The 8394-nt window shown below is 44.9% G+C and overlaps 1 protein-coding gene and 1 non-coding gene across 7 annotated transcripts in view; one reads left to right on the plus strand and one right to left on the minus strand.

Annotated features, from left to right (window-relative positions):
• Positions 1-7911, minus strand: part of LOC109674958 (serine/threonine-protein phosphatase with EF-hands 1-like) — a 120953-nt gene extending 113042 nt beyond the window's left edge. For 2 of the 6 annotated variants that reach the window (XM_074064220.1, XM_074064221.1), the window contains exons 1-2: positions 6886-7528; positions 5996-6088 (exon numbers count right to left, since the gene is read on the minus strand). The gene's annotated coding sequence lies outside the window, so the exon portion shown is untranslated. Of the gene's footprint in view, positions 1-5995; positions 6089-6885; positions 7530-7573 lie in introns of those variants that run through there. The other 4 variants (XM_074064226.1, XM_074064224.1, XM_074064227.1 and 1 more) reach the window with 4 other exon arrangements.
• Positions 7912-8025: 114 nt separating this feature from the next.
• Positions 8026-8098, plus strand: Trnav-uac (transfer RNA valine (anticodon UAC)). Its single transcript has one exon. It is a non-coding gene; the product is annotated as a tRNA-Val (tRNA).
• The last annotated feature ends 296 nt before the right edge of the window (positions 8099-8394 follow it).

An 8394-nucleotide genomic window follows, 5' to 3' on the forward strand; every position in this document is an offset into this window, starting at 1 on the left:
GTAAGTTTCCAGGTAATGGGGAAGTGTACTTTGAGTACAACATATGCTCTACAACATAGTACAGGTTATTGTTTTGTTTAATAGCGATTTCTTTTTCAATTCACTCTTTTATGGCTTTTTTTGTTGCTTTTCCTGCTGGGGGTGGAACCCAGGGCCTTGTGCATGCTAGGCAAGCACTCTGCCAGCCTTCTTTCATAACCTTTGAAGTAAAACTATATTCTATAATGTTCTTATGATTTTCATGGTCTATTCTCAGTAGTATCACCATAACAAAGGATGTTGTGATATTTAAATAAAGCAAAGCTATAAGCTAAAGATTTCAAATATTTGGAAAGAATGAGAGAAATGCCAATTATAAGCAAACTGAGGAAACAGTAATGTAGTGAAACTTTAACAATATGCCTTAGTATTGGACTGAAAAGTCCAATTTACAAAGTATTTTTTAAAGAAAAGTAATATATGTTAACCTGATGTAACTAATGACAAGAAATTTCCATATGTTTAATGACTTTTTCATATTAACGGGCTAATGACAGTTATTTGTAAATAACACTTCCATTTTCTGAATGAAGCTCTGGGTTAAAACCACCTTCCTTTCAAGTCTGGTTACTTACTACTGAACACACAATTCCTGCTGTTATGTCCTGTTCCTGCTGATATGGTTACATGAAAAGAACACTATGAAAACAAGTTAGTGAGAGATCTAAGATTTTTCTTGGTTGGTTTTCCTTAGGTTATGAAGTTAATTTAGAGACTAGGGGAAAATATTATTATTATTTTAAATAAAAAATGAAGTCCTCTGTGCATGGGAGAGTAGAAAGATGGAGAAAGGGAACCAAGAGTAAGATCTTGTAATAAGTTATCAGCTAATGCCTCTTACAACCTGGGGACCTTTGGCAAGTATATAACTCCTATGAGCCTGTTTCCTCATTTTAAAAATGGAAATAATTGAGCTGGCGCCAGTGGCTCACACTTGTAATCCTAGCTACTCAGGAGGCAGAGATCAGGAGAATCACAGTTCAAAGCCAGCCTGAACAGATAGTTCATGAGACCCTATCCCAAAAATACCCATCACAAAAAGGGATGGAGGAGTAGCTCAATGTGAAGAACCCGAGTTCTGGCTACAGTTCACTTGTGAACCATCAGCCTTATCCCCACTTACTGGGAACTAGAACTAGAACAATGAAACTTTCAAGTGTCTGAGCCAGGGCACTGCTTCTCAGCCACTGTGCCATTTTAGACACAGTAAGCCCATTTGAGCTAGCCTCCACACAGAACTGGAAATGTATTCCTTAAATAACAGAAGGGACAACGGGTACACGTATGTCATGGCTTGGTCAAGAACATAAATAATAGCACTCAGTGCTATTTCTCAGCTCAAATCCCTTGGCCTTAGGTCCATTCTCAGGCCTCAAGCAAGTACTTTCATAGCTGTGTTCTGAAACAAACTACAGAGTCTCTTACCTATGTGTTGGTAATTCCTCACATTTGGGTCCTACCTCCCCAAAGTAGAAACAAGAAATCTGCTTTTCAAGCCTCTTTCGTAACAAGGACACAAGCATGTAAAAAGAAGCTCTGCCAGAGACTTCAATTGAGAAGAGGGAAACATGAAGAACTGTAGGAGATGGGAAAGCCATCTACTGACAAGGTTAATGGCAGAAGTGTCTAGTTTTCAGAGTGAGCAGTGGTAGAGATTCTAAGCTTCATCACTGATGCAAGTTGCTAAATCTGTACTCATAGAAGGGCAGCAGTGAGCATCTCTGCTAGTGCTGTCCTTCAATGAGTTGTGGACATTGGTGTTCTTGGCTTTGGAGTCACCAAGGTCTTCTCAGAGATCATGGGAGCCACCTATTATACTTTAATAAATTCATTTTCTTCTTAGACTAATGGGAGTATTGCTGCAGCTTATGTGATGTTATGATAAATGACCCCAAAATCTTAGCAAATTACCGTAGTAAAAGCTTATTACTTCCTTTCCATGGCCAGTGCAGGTAGGCTGCATTTCTGTAATGTACAGTCTTCCCTCTAAGACTCAGACTGACCTGTCTCTGGGGCATTGCTGGTCTCATAGCAAAGGGAAAAAGTAGAAACTGTACTGGCTGGAAAGTGGTAACATATTACTTCTGCCCATATACAATTAGCCAAAGCCAGTCACTTGGGTAAGCCTATCAGTGGGACAATGCTATTAAAGTCCTACATGGGTGGGACTGGGGGTGTACCTCAGTGGTAGAGCACACTACCACTTAGGAAGTAGTGCTTAGGGCTTAGCCCTAGGTTTGATCCCCTACACCAAAAATAAACAAGGAAAAATTCCTACTTTGAACAAGAGGGTTCTGTTATATACAACTAAGAATCCTGTCTGACAACAATGCACTAGTAAGATGGCAATGAAACTTACAGCCCATGGATCATCTTACGTTCAAGTCCAGAGCTAATAAGGAAATGTCTCGTCTCAGGAATTCATGCAACATCCCAGATTAGCTCGGATTGGAACTGACCCACCCCCAATACGGACAAATTTATTCAAGACATTTTTACTGAGAACTTAGTATATGCTAGTAATTATTTAGGCTCTGTGGACTATAAGCAGCAGACAAAACCAAATCCATGCCCTCATGGAGCTTTCATTCTATTCATGGCAGTAGGAACAGATAATCAACAAATAAGTAAATATCTAGAAATTTAGTTGGTATTACATGCTGCAGAGAAAAATAAATAGGAAAGAGGATACTGAGTATCTAAGGTGAGTAGGGAGTGAGAATAGCAATTTTAAATAGAGCAATCAGAAAACACCTCACTGAGAAGTCATTTGGGTAAGTACTTGAACAAGCTAAGAGAACAATCAATGGGAAGATTATTCAAGGCCCTGGGATAACAGCAGGCACAAAGGCTCAGAGGCAGGGGAAGCCTAGTGTATTTGAAGAACAGTAAGCAGGCAAGAGTTACTGCAGTGGAATAAAAGAAAAGGCAAAGTAATAGGGTATATAATCATAGAGGTAATGGGTGGAGAGGTCAGAGATCAGATAGGGCCTTGTAGGCCCATCTAAGGCTTTGGATTTTATTCTAGTTAAAGCCAGGAGCTACTGAAGATTTGTTGTTGTTGTTTAGGAAAGTACCGACAAGGTCTAACTTGATTTTTTAAAAGGACCACCCTGGCTACTATGTAAATTCTCTATAGAAAGAAAAGGCTAGAAGCTGGGAGGCCAGGATAAGAGGCTTTTAGCAATGATCTAAGCAAAATGTGATAGTAACTTTGATTGAGGTGGTAGCAGGGAAGATGACAGAAAGCTACTAGTTTCTATATAGATTTTGAAGGTAAAGACAATAGGATTTGCTAGTGAGATTACATCTGGTATATGAGAAAGAGAGAAGAATCAAGTATGATTCTAAGTTTTATCCAAGATAAGGAAGTGTAAGGGAGGATCAGATTTAGGGGTTGGAGATCAGGAGTTTAGGCAGACACGATGACTTTGAGATGCCTATTAGACATCTAAATAGAGAGTTGATGATGCACGTTTGGTGTTCAGGAGAAAAGTCTGAACTAGAGATGTACATTGAAGTTATCTAGGTTATAGCTGGTGTTTAAAGCCATTAGATTTAATGAGGTCACCAGAGTGATGAGAATGAATACAAAAGCCTGAGGACCAAGACCGCAGGAACATTTGTGTTTAAAGATCAAAAGGAGCCAGCAAAGGATTTAGCAGTGAGGTAGGACACATTGTGAGAGGATAGCATCCTAAAATCCTAAAGAGGAAAGTGTTTCAAAAAAGAAGGTGTGACCAACTGTTTAAAATGCTAATAGATCAAATAAGATGAAGAAGAACTATTCTGTGTAGCAATGTGGAATTCACTGGTGCCCTGGGCCTGGGTCTGAGGAATTATGTGGAGTGGAGAGGGCAAGTGCCAATGTAGGGAGTGGAACTGGAGAAAGCACCATCGACAGACAAACTGCAGAAAAAAGGAGAGCAGAGAAATGGAAGTGGCTGGAGATGGAAATGGGATTAAGAGATAACTTGTTTATGATAAGAGAAATTACTTTATATATCTATGCTAATCAGAATGATCCAATATGGGGGGTATTGATGTAAAAAAAAAGATGGAAGAAATTTTTGGAGTGAGTTCCTCAAGTAGGCAAGGGCAGGAGGGATCTAGTGTACTAGTGCAGAGCTTAGGTTGAGTTGGCAACGTGGACAACTCATTTAGAGCAGAGTTTCTCAACTGTGACACTCCTGACATTTTGAGGCCAGGCAGTTCTTTGTTGTGGAGAGCTTTTCTGTAGTATATTAAATAGCATCCTTGACCTTTATCCACTATGTGCCAATAGCAACCCTCCCAGTGATAACAAACAAAAGTATTTCCAGACATTGCCAAGTAGCCCTCACAAGATTCCTCAATCCCACCCCATAGGACATTTTAGGTTGTGACAACTGGGTGTTTGGGGGCGGTGCTACAGATATTTAGTGATTAGAGGCCAGGAATGCTAGAAAACATCCAACCATACACAGGACAGCCCCCATGACAAAACAAACTTATCCAGTCCCAGTCCACAACGCTGTGGTGGAAGAGCTCTGATCTAGAGAAAGAAAAAGAGTATGAGTCACAGAAAATGGCAGGCAGGTCTTATGGAAGTTCTTTTCTGATTGCTTCCACTTTTTCACCAAAATAGGAAGCAAGGTCATCAGCTGTAACCAGGTAGGGGGAGGAGGGACAGGAGGTCTAGGGAGAGAACTTATGAAACTTTCCTTTAGAAGACGTGGGAACAAATTGCCAGAAGTGAACATGAGGCTGGACTACAGGGCACACTTGAGGCAAGTAGTAGTGAATTTAGTGAAACCAGTAGGCCTGGATATATATTTTTCTTGGGTCATAGAAGTGGAGTAGGGAGAGAGTTGGATTTAACAGATTGTGGTTTTACAAACAAGTACAAGGAAGCAACAAAGGGACAAAGAAAGGGTGGTAAAAATGATCACACAATTTGAGTTCAGAAAACAGAGGGATATAAGGAATAATGGAAAGATACATGGCAAAAAGCAACAAATGCTGTCATAATAGGGTAGTTTCAAAGTGTTTTGAATATGCAAAAGATAAGGTGAGTTCTGCCATACTAAGATAGTGACCCACATTTCTTAGTAAATACTCAATGCTCAATGCAGCCAAACACTAGGGAAGCAACATTAAAACATCCGAGAAATCAGACAACTAAAAAAATGTTGAAGTGACTTCTGGTTTTTAATTTAATAGTTTGTTAACATAGTTTTGTTATACTTGTTCAGATGCTTGTGGGTATACCTGGGGATGCAAGTCCTCACAAATCTAACTGAAGTGCCTAGTAGAACTGTCACCTGAGACACTATACCTCTTCTATATTTTTGTTTGTTTGCACTGGGGGGGTGTTGAACTCAGGGCCCCTCGGTTACTACACAGGTGTCCTACCACTTGAGCCATGCTACCAGCCACTTTTGCATTGGTTATTTTATTTATTTATTTATTTATTTATTTATTTATTTATTTAAGTGGTAATGGAGCATCACAGTTGTAAGGCAGGTACTCCACTCCAGTGCTTGACCTTTGCCTCCAACTTTTTGCTCTGGCTATTTTGGAGATAGGGTCTGGCTTTTTGCCCAGACTGGTATGGGATAGGCAGCCCCTCCCCTACCATTTTTTTTTCGTTGAGATGGGGTCTTGCAAACTTTTGGGGGGGCAGGTCAGGAATCACAATCCTCCAGATCTCTGCCTCCTAAGTAGGATTGCAGGCTTTGGCCACAGCACATGTCCTATCCCTAACTCTTGATAGTTTCAAGAGGAAAGTCATCAACAATTGTTTCTAAAAGGCTGATAGTTCCTACCCTTGCAGATTTTCAAATTACAAAGGATAAAAAAAAAAAAGGTGTGCATTTCCTCATTAACATGCATGCAAAATATACAAGAGACCAATGCCACTCTTAGGGGAACAACATGTAGCCTTTGTAGTCTTGGACTTTGTACAGTCACTTACCTATCAGAAGGCTGAGTATGAGCCCACTGCTGCCACTCACCAGCTGCATGTCACAGGCAAAGCACTGCAACTGTTCAACATCAACTTCTGCTGCTGAAAAACAGATAGTAATAATTACCGTGCCCCCTTACAGGGCTTTTGCCCAGGAATGTATGTGAAAGTGCGTTGTAAGCCATATTGTACTTTATTAACAAAACGCATTGTGACTACACGTCGAGAGGGGCAGGGAGAGTGCAACTAAAGTCCCTTCAGTCACAAGGGAGAAAAGGAACAAAAGTTTTACACTAATGGCAGAAACCTGTGTTGCACACATTATCGAGGCACCAACTTCACTATACGGAGTTCACCTTGGCCAAAGCTTCACTTGGTGAACCACCCTTATAGCCAAGGGCAGCCAAAAAACTGGACGGGGAAAGCAAAGCATTCCCTAGAGACACAAACCAAAGCACAACTGGTGGGTGTCATTTTAGGGCCAATTCTTGGCAGCCTTGTTTTGGACTGATGGCAGGTTGGAAACAGGTGGGATATGCTTATTAGCGGGCTGCCCAGAAGTCATTACTGCTCACTCACTAGCAGGAAACATGGAGCTTTTGTGAACTCATCGCCTGCTGGCTAGCCACTCACGGTTTCCTCCTGGCTCAAAATCTAGGCAGCATCTGCTCAGGGGTCATATCCAACCAGAAGACAGGATTGAAGGGAACCCTGTGATGAATATTTTAGGCAGCTACCCAAGGACTCAGGAAACTGATTACTAGAAAACCCACGCACTACCTGCGGGCTTGCCTCTAACTAGTTCTGTGGGGAAAACCACTAGCAGATAACTACCTCCATTTTTCTACCTGGAAATTTTCAGAAAAGAGGGGTTGGAACTTGGGAGGTGAACAGATTACCTCAAGAGGACACAGATGATGAGTAGCCTCAACAGGACTAAGATGTAGGTCATGACCCCCACATTCGTGCTCATTGCATCCACCTGGGCCCTTCTCGGGAAAACAGGAGCTCGCAGAAGGGACTTGCTTTCATTTCTCCACCGCCCTGCCGTCCTTCTCAGAGGAAGATGCCAGGGAAAAGGACAACTGCGGCCTGCAGGTCAAGGCCACCTGGGTTGTTAACGACGCCCCCGCCCCCGAAACAAAATGGTCTCAGTGAGTTTTCAGAAGCCTTGGAGACAAAACGACACCGAAAACCAGAGGCAGAAGCTGGGTGGCGGAGGGGCCCTTTGTGATGGAAGGTCCCAGTCCTAGAAGCACAGGGCAGGGTCAGAGGCTGCGGGCTTTGCAGCCACCCAAGGCCAGGCGCTGGGCTCAGTGCCCTGCCGTCCCCGTTGGAAAGTCTTCACAAGAACACGCGGGACCTGCTTTCATCTTGCACTGGGCCCCTCAAAGAACGCGGCCGGTGGCAGCCTTAAGAGGTGGCCTGTCTGCACCACCGCCCCCCGGCGCACACAAACGGGCCCAAGGAAAGCCCTGCGGCGCTGCTCCTGCCCTGGGCGGCCTGGGAGGGGAGAGGGCTGGGGAAGTCGGAGGAAGGAGGGTAAGAGGCCTGCGCCCTGGGCCAGGCCCGCCCACCGGCCCGAACCTCAGCTCCGGGGGCCTCCGGGCTCCGAGCTCAGGGCCTCCGACGCGGCGGCGACGTCGACGTAGTGACTTCGGACGGGGCAAAGGAGTCGAGTCGCCCGGGCTCGGTTTTCTCGTGGGGAAAATGGGCAAGTGCTGGTCCCGCGGGAGCTGAGGGAGCTGCCAGAGGGGCAGTTCCAGCCGCCTTGCCTGAGGGAGAGTTTGGGGGCAGGAAATTAGGGGACGGCGCTGTAGGCCAGGAGGGCGACCGGGCCGCGACCCGCCCAGCTCTCAGGCAGCCGCAGTCTTGAGGCGCAGGGTGAAGGAACCGCTAGAACTCGCAAGCCTGGAGCCGGGATCCCGCCGGGTAGGAAGGCGGGGCGGAGCTACGGCGGAGGGGCGGGCCTTCGGCGGGGCCACTGGGCCTGACGTCTATCCTATGTGTAGACACCCAGCAGAGGCGGCTGGCGTGAGGGTTCCATAGTGTAGTGGTTATCACGTCTGCTTTACACGCAGAAGGTCCTGGGTTCGAGCCCCAGTGGAACCATAGTGGAAGCCCGTGCTTTCTGTTTTCATTGTCCGCACGAAAGAATGCGTTTCTTTCTCCTTTAAAATATTTTTTGACACGTTTTCATCGCAGAAGCAAAATAAGATCCTCTCCAATTTCTTAAGGTCGCGGCCGCAATCGCGGGACCTGAGAAATAGCTAGCGGTCCAGGTGGGGTCGAGTCTTAGTCCTGGCCGGGGGCTGCCCCAAGTCTCCTCCAGGTCCTCCCTTGGCCGCCCAGGAAATGCAGCGCTCTTGGGGAGCACCTGGAGCCAGGGTAGGCCGGCCCGCCAAACC

The sequence above is a fragment of the Castor canadensis genome, chromosome X (genome assembly GCF_047511655.1).
Source record: "Castor canadensis chromosome X, mCasCan1.hap1v2, whole genome shotgun sequence".
Taxonomy (NCBI): Eukaryota; Metazoa; Chordata; class Mammalia; order Rodentia; family Castoridae; genus Castor; species Castor canadensis.